At 37.9% G+C, this 16771-nt stretch overlaps 2 long non-coding RNA genes across 2 annotated transcripts in view; both read right to left on the minus strand.

Annotated features, from left to right (window-relative positions):
• Positions 1-12: 12 nt before the first annotated feature.
• The window catches only part of LOC128018160 (uncharacterized), a 35360-nt gene continuing 18601 nt past the window's right edge, over positions 13-16771 (minus strand). The window contains exon 3 of the long non-coding RNA XR_008184735.1: positions 13-1777. This is a non-coding gene — a long non-coding RNA (uncharacterized LOC128018160). The remainder of the gene's footprint in view (positions 1778-16771) is intronic.
• On the minus strand, positions 9024-13073 carry LOC128018159 (uncharacterized). The gene is made up of 2 exons (XR_008184734.1): positions 12141-13073; positions 9024-10857 (listed from the first exon to the last, which is right to left on the minus strand). It is a non-coding gene; the product is annotated as an uncharacterized LOC128018159 (long non-coding RNA).

Genomic DNA, 16771 nt, shown 5'->3' on the forward strand with positions numbered 1-16771 from the left:
TTGCACTGGAGTCTTAAAAGTAAAACATTATTATCATTATTAAACATTATTGGGCCAGATTTCTAAACAAGGTAAATTAGCATTGCAGCACAATTCCATAAAATGCAGATGGGAGGGGAAAATTCAGTTATTGCCAATTACTGCCAGCTATAAGACATGCTTTTTGTGGCATTAAATAATGACCAAAATACCAGTAATTTGATGAGTGCAAACATTAGTAAATCTTGTTTTGCGCGATTCATTTTAATACTCACCCCCTGTTTTGTGTCTGAAAGGGAAACTACTATAAATTCATATTCAATAAGGTAAGGCACAAAAAAAAGCTTTAAAAAAAAGTGTGTCCGTGCCTTTTTAATGCCAATTCTTCACTGCGCATATTTTGTAAATTCTGACAGTACTATTTTACCGGCAAAAGACAGTATGCTCTAGCGCAAGCTGTTAGTAGGTTTAGTCCTATGTGTTAACATGAGACAAGAATAGCTTGTCATTAAAAAGTTTTATCCAATCTTTTAACTCCTGTTCAACACTGTTGAAATGTTTTTGTGCATTAAATGAAACAACGTAACCTGTAAACCTGGTTTCATTACATTTTTAAAACATATTACAATAGAAAAAAAAAAAGTTTTAAATTGTAATAATATTTCACAATAGTATTGTTTTACTGTATTTTGTTCATTTTGAGTTGCACAGTCCTAGAAGCCAGCCTTACCCTGAACTTTCATTGTAAGTAAAATAAAGGAATAGTGGTTCACCCAAAATATAATTTCTTTCATTTACTCACCCTTAGGTCAAATAAAACACAAACGGAAAATTTTGAAGAATCTTCACATATAACCTTTCTATATAACAAGCAGCAACAGACTGGGGAGAAAACACTTTCACACTTTGAAGAGACCTCCAGAAAAAATTGGTCAATGGTAAAACATGCAATATCAGATATAATTACATTTTAGAGAAATTGATGAAACCCAAAGAAAATGCATTCCATCAAAATATTGGGCATCAATGGAGCAAAGATGCTCTTTACTGCCAGATGGAGTAGCTATAACTTCTAGCGGCAGGGGCTAACAGGGTCATGCTAACCAGCCAAACCCTGCCCTCTCAGTTCAGACTACAAAGAATGAAATAGATTTAAGTGGGATAAGCCAAAAAACGGATTTCTGCTGCCTGTCTGAACAAAGCCTATGTGACCTCTCTTCCTCCAGGGATATTAATGTGAACAGAGTCCTCCTCCATCTCTCAATTTGACTTCAACTTTTGGATTTAGTAGCTTGCATGAGGACCTAAACTTCCTCAGTCCATGAGTGTCCAACTGTTTTACACATTTGTGAAGTTTCATGGTGCTGTGGCAGCACTTTGCCTTCAGCAGCTGGAACACCTCTGCTTCAGTCTCTCCAGGGATTTCCACCCTCTTTAATTATTTTAAACCTCTCCAGTCCTCTCCCTCTCCCTTCACGCTCTATCTCCCTCTCTTTATTGTCTCCCCACAATCCTTCTCTCTCTCTCTCCCTTGTCGAAACATCTGTTGTTTATCGCTTCTCCTCATCTCTATAGCTCCATCCCAAAGTGAGGGATGGGGGGTCCCGTCCTGGGGGGCTCCTGTCACTCACTGATCACCTGCTCCAGGGTCTGGGAGACAGTAGTCTGTCCCTACGGCAAGCACACACCGGTCAGCACCATGACAACAGAGTTAATGTATGCAGGGGAGATGAAAGATGACGATGGGTTGTCCCAGTGGAGGTAAGACCCAGTCAGCAGCAGAAAGAGAGAGGGAGGCCTTCAAGACAAAAGAAGAGAGGGTGAATTTGGGAAAGGCAGACAGAAGCTATGTTCAAAACCTGGCTATCTGCCTTATGGGTAACTGCTTTCTAAGACAGCAGTGATAGGGCTCCAAACTGTGACTAAAACGGTCGCATTTGCGACCAAAAATATTAAATTGTGATTGGAGTGATTGGAAATGATCGACATCTGCTCGACCCACAGAGGAGATCAGAAGGATATAAAAGAGGAGCGACGACAGTGAAGGACGATAGAGGACCAGGCCTGGATTTATTTTGTGTTTTGATTTTGTTTGTACGTGACAGTCATCCACGAGGGGCTGTCGCGGTGTTTTGTGTTTATTTTGTTATTAAAAACTTCAATTGATTGTCCGCCCGTTCCCACCTCCTTCTTCCCACAAAATACTGATCCTTACAAATATAATCTGATGCCATCTGATTCCCATCACCTGCTACAGATCAACGAACACGGTCGATATAAAACTACCAAATAGATTTACTTGCACATATTTCAGAATTGGAATATCAGATATGTAATAATATAGCATGTTTGTGAATATTTTGAATAAAACAGGAAAAACTAAATAAAAGTGATCCATGTGTCATACAGATCTATTGTGGCTGTGTGGTCACATGACAAGTCGCCATGGAAATAATAAGGCAATACATTCTAAAATAATGGTCGCCTAAAGACAGCTAGAATATTTTAAACTCACTGGCGAAAGGGTTAAAAATAAAAGGTGCTTAAAAGGTTCTTCACAGAAAGGTTCAAATGTTCTTTAAAGAACCATCTCTTTCTCAACTTTTCATAATCTGAAGAACCTTCTTTCCCGAAAAAGAACCTTTTGTGAAATGTAAAGGCTCTTTCAGATGTCATTGGATCTTTATGAAACCATTTAGACAAAAAAGGTTATTCTTTGGCATCGTGAGGCACCTTTATTTTTAAAAGTGTATACCAACATTTACAGGATGTATTGAGCAGGAGCCCAAACTACACTCAGAGGCCAAGTGATGCTTATGGTCCATGATATTGGTACAGATTCTGCGTAATAAATAATGCGTGACTGTATATTTCAAGCTGGAAAAGACATTTAGTTCCTAGGTCATCTACAAGATGGATTAAAATGCTCATAAAATCAAGAAAAGATGATACCTAAACATGACAGTATGGCTGAAATGTTAAAACCTAAAAAAAAAATATTTGTTGCCAATGGTTCCTTACCTGACTGTTTTGTTTAGAGCCCTCCAGTGAAATAACACGATCAAAAAAGACACACTGTCAATACATGACTGCTGATACAGAATTCACCATGCAGGTTTTCATTGGTCAAAGTGGTGAATTCATGTGACCAACTTGAAAACGAGCAAGAGGTTCACCCTCATGGAAAACTCCCGATTTCATGTAAAAATCAGCAATAGTAAATGTGATCACAGCAGCTTTAACTGAGTTCTCACTTATGTCTCATTTATCTATCGACTTTGTTTTAGATGATCAATGTGATGAGTGGGGCGGGGCCAAGAGCCGTGGGAACAGAGCGAGGCCACTGGATTTATTTTATGTTTTGATTTTGTTTGTATGTGACAGTCATCCGTCAGGGGCTGTCGCAGTGTTTTGTGTTTATTTTGTTATTAAAAGCTTCATTTGATTGTCCGCCGGCTCCCACCTCCTCCTCCCCACGAAAGAACAGTCAAATTCTAAATAACAGACAGAAATGAGACAATTATTACAAGTATGAAGCTAAATAATTAATGTGGCTATCACAAACCAGATCATTTGAGAGATTTAGTGAGAAAAATTTGAGTTTATATTGAAATAATCTTGCAGACTTCTTTGAACACTGTTCTGAAAATTTTCTTAGGAATTACGTTTTTGGTAACACTTTCTATGAAGCAGGTATATATAAAACATTATAAGGGTATTCTTAAGGCATTATAATGAATGCATAATGCATTATAAAAAAAAAAAAAATTAATATGTTGTATCATCTCATGTATGTTCATAAGAACAGTTTTTATATTTTACAATATTTACTTATTTGTGGTTATAGCTTTCAAGAGTATGATGATTTATAACACAATGGACACGCTGCATCCACTTTTACAATGGATTATATATCTCATAGTCTCATAATGTGTTATAAGTCTCATATCTTGCCATTTTTCTTATGCGTCTTTCCTTAAAGTGGTCAAAGACCACTTAAGTAATAATAATAATGATAATAATAATAACAAAAAAGGTTATCTCAAATAGCCATAAGATCATGTATCAGATCAGATGAATTCTTAAAATATTTCAAGATATGATACAGTCCATTATACTGTAAATGAAATAGATTTAATATGGTGTTCACTTAAACTTATAACCACAAATATGTGAGTATTATGATGTATTATAATTGTTGGTATGATTATTCAGGAATCGATATAACATAAGTATTTTTATAATGCATTATGCATTCATTAAAAAAGCCTTAAGAATACCCTTACAATGTATTAGAAATACAGGCTTCATAGAAAGTGTTTTTGCAATGCATTCAAGGATTGACTTCTTTATGAATGGTATATGTGACTGGCAGATGGATAAAATGTACAAAACGTTTTTGAAAGGCAGTAAAACACTATTCAGCCATGATGCACAAATTGATAAAAAGATGAAGTAAAGGCAAAATGTTATGAGAGATTTATTTTCATACAAGAGATGTTCTTTTGAACTTTCTATTCATCCATGAATCCTAAAAAAAAGAAGAAAAGAAAAAAATATCATGGTTTTCACAAAAAAAAAAAAAGAAAAACGGGAAAAAAAGCCCTTTTTAGTATTGAGCACCAAATCAATATATTGTAATGACTTCTGAAAGACTGACACTGAAGACTAATGGCTGTGCCATTACATTTGTTTGTGGAATGGTGTTTACAGTTTAAAATTCAAGTATTTACTGTATTTCTGATATATATAAAAAAGACACTTCTTTCAAAACCATTAAAAAAATTCCCAATCCCAATTTTTTTTTTTATAAATGTAGAAATATAATAAATGAGCCACTGTACATACGAGCATATTTGAAGACATTCTTGCTTTGGTCGCATTCTATAAAAAAATACACATTTATATACAAACTTCTAATAGTAAATTTTGAAAACAGAAGAAATTTTGTCACTTACATCAGCAAGGGTCAAATTATAGTGTTTCAAAACATGTTTTACATTGCAGTTTCTAGTTCAGTAATCAAAAAGTGCCAAAGGTTTTGGATTTCGAATGTCTTTCTGCCTCTCTGATCTTAGGAGTCATCATAAATATGCATGCCTACCTTCTGGAACAGCCTTTAAATTGAGAGTGCATCTATGATGCCTTAAAACACTGTCTAGAAGGGCATCTCACTGGGATTATGAAATTAACTATAGAAAGAAGAGTAAAAAAGAGAGTTTAGAAAGAAAGATCAAGAAGGTGACAGCAAAGGTAAAAACATTAAAGCCAACACATACACATAAAAATCGTTCATGTTTTGAAAAGCATCATCTTTGAATGGTCCAGTGGTTACTGTTTTTTCTTGAAAACTCACATTATCGATCTTTCCATTTAAGACTAATTGACGCTGCGATGTTGACATCTTCTGCCAATGTCCACTTGATGCTTCCTGATGTCAATGTCAGTCCAGATTCTCTAAGAAAGAAGCCAATACTCTTAAATGGTTCCTCTATTCACTCTATTGATTTCTCCACCATTCTACAAAACCTAAAGGCAGCTTGTAGACTGTGGAAGAGCAGTATTAGGCTTGTTTTGGTCAGCACTTGAAGAAGGCCTAGCAGAGAACAGCGATCTTCAGCTTTTAGTTGCGAGACAACAAAAACAATCAATCCAGTCCCAGAGAGGAAAAGAAAGCACACAGCCACTTTGTGCTCTATTGCACTTCCCCTTTTGATCTTTCAATCTTTTCCTCACAGGCAAGAGCTTGACCCAGTGAAGAGCATGTGTATCTGTGTGTGTGGCGTATCCAAAATCTAAAAAAAATTACCCTTTTATTACCCTTTAGCACCTTTGGGCCTATTAGAATCAATGGTGATTTGGCAAATTGAGGGACAGTACTCTGCATTTACCTCTAAAAGATTCAAGCACTTCTGCTCCAATCTTAAGAACTTAAAAGTAACCACGGGAAGATGCACAAAATTGCCCTTGATTACAAGGCCCGGGATGCCTGGAAGAGATAGCAATCTGGAGATTACTTATCTTAGCGTAGATAACGGCCACAAACAGGTTAAGCAGCAGAGCCCCGTTAACTCTGCGAAACTGCAAGCACCATCTCTTCATCTGGCTTTAATTTAAAAGTTCAAATGCTTTAGCACGCCCATTTTCCAACCTAAATTTCATTCTCACTCTCTCGCAGCCTGATTCTGAAACAACCCAAGTTTTCATAGGCAATGAAAAGGCGTGAAAATGATTACTAGGGAATGATGTGACATTTGAGCTTTGCTCAAGTCTCAAATACCAAGTTGGATTCGGTCCCACCAGCATTTTCAGATGCACAGCACCACTCGCAAAAAGGTCAGCTAGCTTGCAAGACAGACGCATTTAAAAGCGGTTTTGAAAGTAATCCACCTAAAGTTGAACTAAGTGACTGGCTTTTGTTGATGTTGACGTATAATGACTGAATTGAAATTAAACTTATACTAAGAACATTTGGCTATATATCTATTAAAGGAGAGCTATGGTAAATGGCCAATGACTCCAAAGTGCACTCCAAAGACTCCCAAAAGCCTTAAACAAAAAGTATTCTTCATTCCTCTCAATATAATACACACTTAGTAGAACAGAAAAAATATCAGAACAGTGGCGGAAAAAAGTATATATAACAGGTTCTCATTGAGCCTCAACTTTACAAGGACATTAAATAACTTACACATAGTGTCCCTCTAATGCTGCTGAATAAAATGCGACAAGGTCCTGAGAAATGCCATCTCTTTTTCTCTCGTCATTAGAGCTGAAATACAATGCACTGGTGCAGAAGTACAGCAGTGGATTGTAAAATCCACATCTACCTTTAAGTAAGAAACACAGTCTGGAATCATTGAGCAACTGCTCCCGATGGGTTTCTGAACTAATATAAGGCCAAGCCATTCACTGTTGCAGTGGTAAGGAAGGAAAAACATATCACATTAGCTTAGCCTGAAGAAATAGATAAGGCCACGGGAAAGAAACTGGCTGGGGTACATGATTGGCAAGCTGCAGGGTGCTCTGACTGACAGTAGATTTTGGAGTGCTTTATTTTTAGCACCTAAAAACACTTCTAGTGGGTAGAAAGCCATAGACTGAGACCGAACAAGAAGTGAGAGACAAGAGGAAGAGGGGAAAGTGTGAGAGAGAGAGAAAAAAATAAGTGTGAAAGAGAGACATGGTGTCCATTCTGTAAATGAACGTTGGTGTGCTGCAACTTTATCATTAGCTTGAGAAGAAGCCATCCAGCCTTAATTATCCTCGTCCTTGGGCATGAGGACAGGAATCGCGTTCGCATGCAGACCCACGGAGGAAGAAAACACGGATCGCTTTCTCCTCATCGGAAACCCCAGCAGACCTGTGCATCTTAGCGCAACGCATCTCGCCCCGAAACACGACTGATGCGTATGATGAGCTGGACTGGGCCGGGAGAATTGGATCTTTTAATCTTGCAAAGTGGGAGAGGAACTCACCAGGCAGAACTGATTGAATTTTTGCTCCTTTTTTTCTTCTCTGAGCAAGTCCAGAATTGGGGCAATAAAGTTATAACAGCATTCATTACTTTTCGCTGAGTGCTGGGACATTAGTGTCTTCTTGTGTCTTTCCTTTTGCCTTTTTCTCCATCATCCCCACATCAGAGGGCCAGATGAGATTCAGGTTGCTTTGATTGGGACCATTTCCACACAGAGACGTTCATCCACTTCAGTGCTAACCTACCACTGTAGGCTACCGCTGAGTACAGTTATCCATATACCCCTTATAGTGCTGAGCTATCACTGCTTCATGACACCTGCAAGTGAAGCCTATTTCACCTTCAGCCAACTTGCATTGATTCCCATTCTCTTTTATAATCAGCCAACGTTAATGCTTCTATGCCAGCTGCGTTTTGGTCTGCACTTAAAGATAAAAAAAAAACAAAAAAAAAACTGAGTAATCATAAAAATGCTTGGTGAGTTGACTTCGATACTTCATTGATACTTCATATTACAATATTAGTGTTTTTACCGTAGTTTTGTTCAAATAAATACAGCTTTGTTAAACAAAACAGTCTTCTTTTCAAAAACATTAAAACTAAAATCAAACCAACCACAATCTTCTGAACAATAATGTATCTAACAAAAATGTTGCTTAACACAATTAAAAATGCATGTAGGCATTTAAATTTTAATATTACGCTTACCTTCTCTTAAATATATATATATATATATATATATATAAGATACAGTATTCCTCAAGTAAATTTATTTCATTAACACTATATGGACAAAAGTATTGGCACACCCACTTCTTTAGAATAAAAAATACACTTCCAAAACTGTGGCAACAAAGATTGAAACATATATGTATTTAAAAATTATATTTCCATCTCTGTTGGAACCCATATGTACAAGTCATTGGTATTTGTTGATGAGTTTTTGGCTCAAGGTCTGCATTTAAAGGCACACCAGAGGTGTTCAGCTGGGATTAGGAATTTGCTTTCAGTAGAAAAATCAAGTTCTTCCACACTGACTAAATCAATAATTTATTTTTAACCTCGCCTTATGCACAGAGGCATTGTCATGTTAGAATAGAAAAAGGTCCCGTCCAAACTATTGCTATAAATTAAGAAGCACACAATTCCCAAGGATATTATTATATGCTTTACCATTAAGATATGTGCTCACTGAAATTAATAAAGCAGTCAAATCTGTTCATTAGAAGAGGGTGTCCATTTTAAATTAAATTAAAATTAAATGTATGCATTTAGCAGACACTATTATCCAAAGCAACTTACAGTGCATTCAGGCTATCAATTTTTACCTATAGTGTGTACCCAGGGAATCGAACCCCCAACCTTGCGCTTGATAGCGCAATGCGCACCAATTGAGCTACACGAACACATTTTGTGTATCTTATTTAAATGTTATTCTGAAAATAGCCCAAAAGCTACCAAAAATGCAGATTGATAAAATGAAAAATACAAAAAAATTTTGATAAAAAAATTTTTTTTTTACAGTGCTTTTATGCCTATGTAGACAGAAGACAAAAAGGCAACTCACTAGGTTTTGGAACAGAGCTTTTTTTGAAAAGTAGATTTATATCAAGTCTAAAATCATATGACAAATGCAATGGATGGTCTGACAACACAGTCACACACAGTAAAGAACAGATCAGGCAACCTCCACTGCGTCTGGACAATTCACAACATGGCAATTACAAGACAACACTGGGCATTATGAGAGATAATACATCTAATATATATGGAACACACCTTCTGTGTATCCGGCATTGTAGGAGGTTATATGAGTAGAATGAACCTTCCATTCAGCTCAATTTTACAGGTGTAACAAACTCATACAGAGAAAGAAAGAGAGAGTGCACTTCACACCAAGCTAGACTGAACTAAATCAGTCCAGAGATTAAATCCCTTATATATAACAATGTACACTGACAAACTGTGCAAAGTATCTTAACATTAACTGCATGGAAATTACAGAAAATAATAGCGATAACTGTTGATCCAATAAAAAAAAAAAAAAAAAGAGTCTGCTCATTTTCTTGTTGCTTAATTGGATACGCTGAGATATTGATTTGCTTGCCATTTGAAGTACTTGAGTCTACATCGCTGAGTGTACATAAACATATGATTATTTTCCAGAGAGAAAGAGTTGGTTTGTTTGGTTTTTCATCTGTCATTTCATCCATGCAAATCAGATTGGTGAATCTCTGTCAGTGAGTCAGCCGGATGTTCACATTTCTAGAAGAAAACACATTGAAACGTGCCTTCTCCAGTTTACCAAAATATACTCTTCTTTGCTTAATAGGGTCAGAAGCTTTTGTTAAAACATCTGCCGAGTACAGACTGTAACATGAGGCAAGATTACACACCGTCACACCCCTGTCATGACAATTTTCAATATCCATTTTGATTCTCTTCTTCTATTCTTCTCATAAGACTGTGTTAATGTAATACTAGCATACTGTGCTGTTTAAACTGTATACCACAGACTCTTTTTTAATGGTATGTCAAACAGTATGCAAAATGCCAAAAGTAACAGCCATATTCTTCAGACTACTGATACTACTATAATGCATAACTAAATAAAAAAAAATTTAAACAACAATATGCACTAATAATGGATACATGGATGCATACAGTTTACTAGTTGGACCTTAACCTAAAATAAAGTATGTAAATATAATATAGGCAGATAAAATAAAACATTATCACACAATACATCACATTTTATGTTTAATCCAGTGAGTGCCTTTCAGTTAAAATCTAAATAATAATAAATAAGCTGTATTAAATGTTAACAGGAGATCATAAAAATATTACTTCCTGTTCATTAATCGCTCTGGAAATAGAATGTTCGCATTATTCAGTATACATTATTCAGCACTGTCCTTTGGCTATATGCATTTTTGCAAATGAAGAACGTAATGGTATTCTATGCATTTGCAACATTTGCATACCATGCACAGCATACACTCTGCACACTTCCTTCTGTCAATAATAGTAACTGGCATGCCATTCTGAATATACTCCGAGTCTTAATTTGTTTTCAGGAAGTCACAGTGGAGCTCTTGATGGTTGGAATTAATACGAGGTGTGCATATTGCACAGAGTCACAGCTTGTGTGAAAGAACCCAACAGGTAACTGTAGTTAATTTGGTAGGTAAATTATTAGCTGGCTCTTTTAGGTATTAGCCCATTGTGTCCAAGCCTGTCTGTCAGCTGCAGAGCAATACTTTAATTAAGTGCCTGGATCTACAGAGCATGTAATCTCCTGCTTCGCACCAGTGATGCGTTGCACTCTGGGAGTTGTAGTCAGCGACAGGATTGATGGCTGCCATATGTAGTCCATTTATCACTGGATTTGTTTGAATTCCCTTTAAAATGAGAGAGGAGCAACAGAGAGGACAGACAGAAAGACACACACACATAGCTGCATTAAAATTGAAATAAAGTATGTGTATGTGTGCATTGACTATCAAATCTTTCCATCCTATAGACAGAACAATAAATGGACATATATAGAACCATTAATCAATAGACAGAATGGCATATCGAATGACAGACAGAAAAAATAACAACAGCTACCATGATAGACAAGAAGAGCAATAAAGTGACCGAACAACAGACAGGCAGAACCATAGGTAAAATGACAGATAGTCAAAGAACAACAGACAGATATAAGGATAAACAGAAGGACAGACATATGGATACAATGGCAGATAGAATGGCTGAATGATATAAAGACACATACAGAACAACAGACAGAAGAATAGATAGACCAACAGACAAACAGAGAGAGGTAAAACAATGGCTATAACTACAGACAGAAAGAATGACAGAAAGAAATACAGACAGAATAATACAGAATGACAGACAGAACAACAGACAGAGAGACAGAACTACAGACAGAGAACAACAGAGAGAATGACAGAAAGACAGACAGAACGGTAGATTGAACAACAGACAGAGAGATAGAACTAGAGACAGAATGACAGAACGAAAGACAGACAGACAGGACAACAGAGAGAACGACAGACAGATTGAGCAGATATAATGACAGACAGAGAGAGAGAGAATGAGACAGAACAACAGACAGATAGAGCAATGGATAGAACAGACAGAATAATACAGAATGACAGACAGAACAACAGACAGAGAGACAGAACTACAGACAGAGAACAACAGAGAGAATGACAGAAAGACAGACAGAACGGTAGATTGAACAACAGACAGAGAGATAGAACTAGAGACAGAATGACAGAACTAAAAACAGACAGACTGAATAATAGAGAGAATGACAGACAGATAGAATGACTGAACTGACCGACATTTGCAACGTAAATTGGGTCTAGATAACTCCTCTCATAAGAACCCGATGATTCAGTGGACTGGTGAAAACTTTTTAAGGAACTTGATGCTGTTCACTATTGGCCTCATGTTTCTAATGTGAGTGTGGGTGTTTACGGGGGGTTTGGCTGGTGTTTATCTGTGCTGTTGCTGTACGTGGGGGGTTCTGTAATGATTTGCCCACACGCTGAGAAAGAATTGCCTTGTTATAGCCGACTGACCACTAACCACAAACATACACACAGCACAGGAGACTCTCTTTCTCTCTGACACAAACAAACTCTCAAATCACAAACTCGATTGTTCTTACTCTTATATCGAAGAGAAATGGCCACAGACATGTATCCGTTTTTGCCCTTTTTCTCTCTCTCGACCTGTCTCCCTCGCTCTTCTGTATCCCTCCCGCATGCACACCCAGAGCAAAAGGCTGTGAACAACACCCAGACCGTTCTCTAAAGCCGCTGCATACGAAACCTCTCCGATAAGGGAGGGTGTCTTCTTTCAAAACAGCTTTTAGCACTCATTTCTTGGAAGTGCCTCTCTTGCTTTCCTTCTCTCTCTCTCTGTCTCTTGCTCGATCAGTCACTGGCACCGTTTCACGTATCAAGAGCTCCTCCTGCTGGCCGGACACCGTGCCTGTGGCTCATCTCGCCTTCCTTGTTAACCGGATTCGAATGACTTATGAATTTTCCTTAAATTATTTATCGACTAATTTCCATGATGTTTACCCGGAGTTTATTAAGGGAAACTGCCCTAACACGGCCTTGTCAGAATCCATCACTTCCCATTTAAAAGTCCCTTTCAGCCAATCATTTCAGAGAGGAGACTCTTCATCCCAAACGATTGACTCAAATAAATGATATTTGCTCAGGTTTTGTCATCCGATTAGTCAGCTATTAAGTGCGATCGCAAACATTCAACTGCTTACAAGATGGGGTTACTGCCTTCTATTCCAGTCCTCCAAAATAAACCGCCAGCAGTTCTCGACTCCAGAGTTTTCAAGTGTGCCTGTGCCCGCGACAGATATGAAAAGGACTCTGATAACAGCACGTTATTCATGTTTCTGAATAGATGTATTATGGCAGTGGGAGAGAAAGGAACTGTTGGTGCGTCTGTGTAGTCGGCCGCCTCTTTCCTCTCTAGACTGTTAATCCTATTTGGTGTGTGCAGTGAAAATGGCTGTCAATAGTTTAAGCTGATAAGCGAGAGAGGCAAAGGGTTTAACCACAGACCTCCAAACAGAGTCTGGTCTCCACAGAGAAGGGATAGAGTACTTTCATTCCCCCCTTTTTTCCCTTTTCCTCTCTCTCTCTTTCGGTCTCATTCCTCCTGCTCTCCGAATCATTCCAGCATTGCAAAGAAGCTCAGGGTGAACAGAAAATCTCGTTTTTGTAAGTCATTTTATTCACTTCTCCCTTAACACTCTACACTCACACCCACACGCTAAGATGAACGCATCGCTTTTGATAAGGTCAGACTGTATGCTGAACAGTTCTTAAAAACAGAAATAGTGCATATATTCCATATCTCAAGAGTTAATCCAGGAGGTTAAAGAGATCTGGGTTAGGAGAAAGCCCTGGACTGTTAAATAAAGAATGTGAATAGCATATGAAATGAACAATACTGCAATAAAACTTGCTCGGGTTGCTCAAGCTCACCTTTCTGATGGACAACATAGAATTAGCATGCCATGTAGTGTTTAATGTAACTAATATAGCACTCATTAATATGGAGGTCTGGGTTACTGCGTGTAGCTAATGTTACTTTGCTCCACTGTCAGGATAGATGATATCTGTTCAAGGCACGTTTCAATCCTCTGGATGTTCTGCGGAGAACAGAACACAATTGTGCAGTGGGTTGAGTTGGAAAGCATTGATCTTGTATCTGACCCCTACTGGATGACAAGGGTTGAATTTCCATTTGAGAAAATGGAAAGACTAAGACGTTGAGATAGGGAGGTACTTTATACTGTTAGGCACTTTGATAGGTTGAGAAACTGGCTGGGAATTGTCCTTTTTACTTGGAAAAGGTTAAGATTTTTAGTTCAAATACATGGACCAATCAACATTTTTTATCAAAATCCTTTGCATTTTTTTTGTTTTGTTTAGTGAAAAAAATTAAAACTCATTACATTTATTCATTAAGGTCACATTAATGGCTGCTAAAAACTGCTAAATATAAAGAAACAGTTCAACCAATATTTAAGTCAATATTTTTGTGGAGCACAAAACACAAATTCTGAAGAATCTTGACATACAGTAGAATGTTTCTGTTAAAATTCTGTTCCAAAAAATAAAATAACACCATAAATATCTTCTTGAAAATGACGTAACTTATAATCAATAAGTATGAAACACCATTGATGTTTCAGAAAATGGAACCTGCAAGCCATAAAACTTTTTTGTGTTCCAGTTCAGAGCTTTAGTGGAGGGCAAGATTGAACAACATTTTGTGGAAGTACACATGAATAAGTAACTGCTTCTTTAAATATTCATCTCTTCTTCACATGAAATGATCATATATCTCCTCAAAAGTTCTATGTAAGTCATATAGAATACTTTCATGGCGCTTATAGACTTTGAGGCGCATGAGGGCAAGAACATGACATAACTTACAGTATATTTGTGCGAAATATCCCTCGAAAGATGGAAACAGAAGTCTGTTTTTCTCTCTGGCAGTAACAGAGGCATTTTTGAGAGGTCACAAACAGCATAGCTGAGGGGGTCGGCGTGCGAAGGGGATTTTTTTCTTTGTGAGGTTGGCGTGATTGAAGTGTGGAACCGGAGCAGAAGCACAAGAGAAAGCGGCAAAAATTGCAGACACCCAAGAGAACAGAGACAAGAACACGCAAGCAAACAAAAACAACAAAGTCATCGATAAATAACTGTGAGTGACTAGTTTGCTCTTCTTAGGGGTATATATAGATGCTACTTGCCCTGTTAGAGAAGGGTGGAGCAAAAACAGCAGTCGAAAAGAGAATATTATAATATGACGGAGAGAGGCAAAGAACAAAAGAGTGAGAGAGACAGCGAAAGAGCGTGATATTATGTTATCATTAGGCTCAAATGTGGTCTCATAGGGCCTTAGTTAACGACTGTGTCTGCGCTTGGAGTGTGTGTGATCATTTGAGACAACACCTCTTCATTTCTATATTCCCCATACACTACCTCATTACTGTATCTCAGCCATCAAACCAACACTTAATTACCGCTCCCTCTGTAGAGCACTCTTTCTGTGCGAAAGCATCCGCAGAGCAATAATACTCACTTCTCTTCTGGAGTTTCTCGGTGTAGAGTGATCATGTGTGTCTGCTAAAGCACCTTGACAGGAAAATGCATCATCTATAGTCCGAGCTCCAATCTGTCCCTGCCATGTGCATTCTTGCAGTTTCTCTCGCACATTGAAGGCTCACGGGAAGCCTGCACACTAAAGCAGAGAAAGGGCCGGCGAGCGGGAGAGAAAGGGAAGCGAGGGACAAATCTGTTTCTCTGGTCTCCATCCAGGTGACTGTGGCGCTTCGAGACCGTGTGAGCGGGATGATCTGTGCTTGGGCTAAACTGTCCTTGGGAACTACGCCACGCTCCCCATCAGCCAGCCCTGACAGAGCTGGCAGCGCTCTGCATGGGCGACACTTTGGAGAGTCGCCGTCGAGAGGAAAGCAGGAAATGGAGAGAAGGGATGAAAAAACAAGAAAGCAAGCGTAAAATGAGATCAAGTCTTCGCATCTGTCGGATCGGTCAGGATGTAGAGGCTAATTAAGAGATGGATAACAAAGATTAGAAAGAGTATGTGAAAGACGCCATCGCAAATGGATTCAGGATGGATTCGGTACTAACACACTAGGATGTGTTGCTTTCACGCACAGGCAATGCACAAAGCCAAGTTTTAGCCTTCTGCATGCATTGCATTAGAACAAAGCACAGGTTGGCAAATATCCTAATACTGTCTAATTCGCAATTTAGCCCAGGCTTTTATTCGAAGGTATTTACTGAATTAACAGATAAGTAACTGTCTTTGTCAAGGGCAACTGAAAAATCACTGGATGCATCCCTCAAAACCTTCTGGGTTAAACCTGCAACCTAAATACTGGAAGTCTAAATGCACTACAGTTACTTCTACTTTGATGTTGCAAAGCGTTTACAATATGGAGGTCTGTTTTCCACCTGAATTGTGAAATTAGAGTTAACTTCTTATCTTAGAGTGAAAATCTTGAGATATAACTTCGCAATAACTCATCAATTCATAGTTTTTATTTGCAAAAACCGATAGTTTTATTGTTAAATTGTAATGCAGTGTCAATCCTTTTAAAGTTTTTCCACTCTATATGGTAAGGTAATGGACATTTAACAAATGAACAGGTTGTACTCTAGCATTTTAGGGTTTTTCTTTCTGTAAAAAAATTATAAACAATATGGTATCCTGTGCATTATTGAAGCACCTGCTTTTTGATGTTAATTTGATTTAATAGGTAACGGTCGTTATTGTTCAGACTGAGAGTTTATTTCAAATGATTCATTCAGTTCAAGTATTTCACATAATGGACAGCATATTGTGTGATTTTATTTGGCTAGATGAAGAAAAATGACCTTATATAAAAGATGTGCTGAAAATCAATTCCATGACACAAATTATGACCCTTAATAGTTCATCTCTGACCCCGGTCCGGTCAAATTCAGTCTTGATTCCTCATCCTACTGCTCTTCTAAAAAGTGCTCTATCTCCACATCTGTGCAACTGCTGACATTAATTTACATCAGCTGCAGACTGAGATCGGCTTGTTCCATTTCACAGGAGCGTGGAAAATGCCATGCTTGACAGAGAGCACATGTTGTCTATGTCCCTGTAGTGTCTAAGGTAAGAATCACAATTACTATTGCTCAGACTAAAGGTTAGGGATTTGGAAACAAACCCTTAGAGAAAAAACAGTACACCAAAAAACTG

This window comes from Carassius gibelio, chromosome A8 (genome assembly GCF_023724105.1).
Source record: "Carassius gibelio isolate Cgi1373 ecotype wild population from Czech Republic chromosome A8, carGib1.2-hapl.c, whole genome shotgun sequence".
In the NCBI taxonomy this organism is placed as follows: domain Eukaryota; kingdom Metazoa; phylum Chordata; class Actinopteri; order Cypriniformes; family Cyprinidae; genus Carassius; species Carassius gibelio.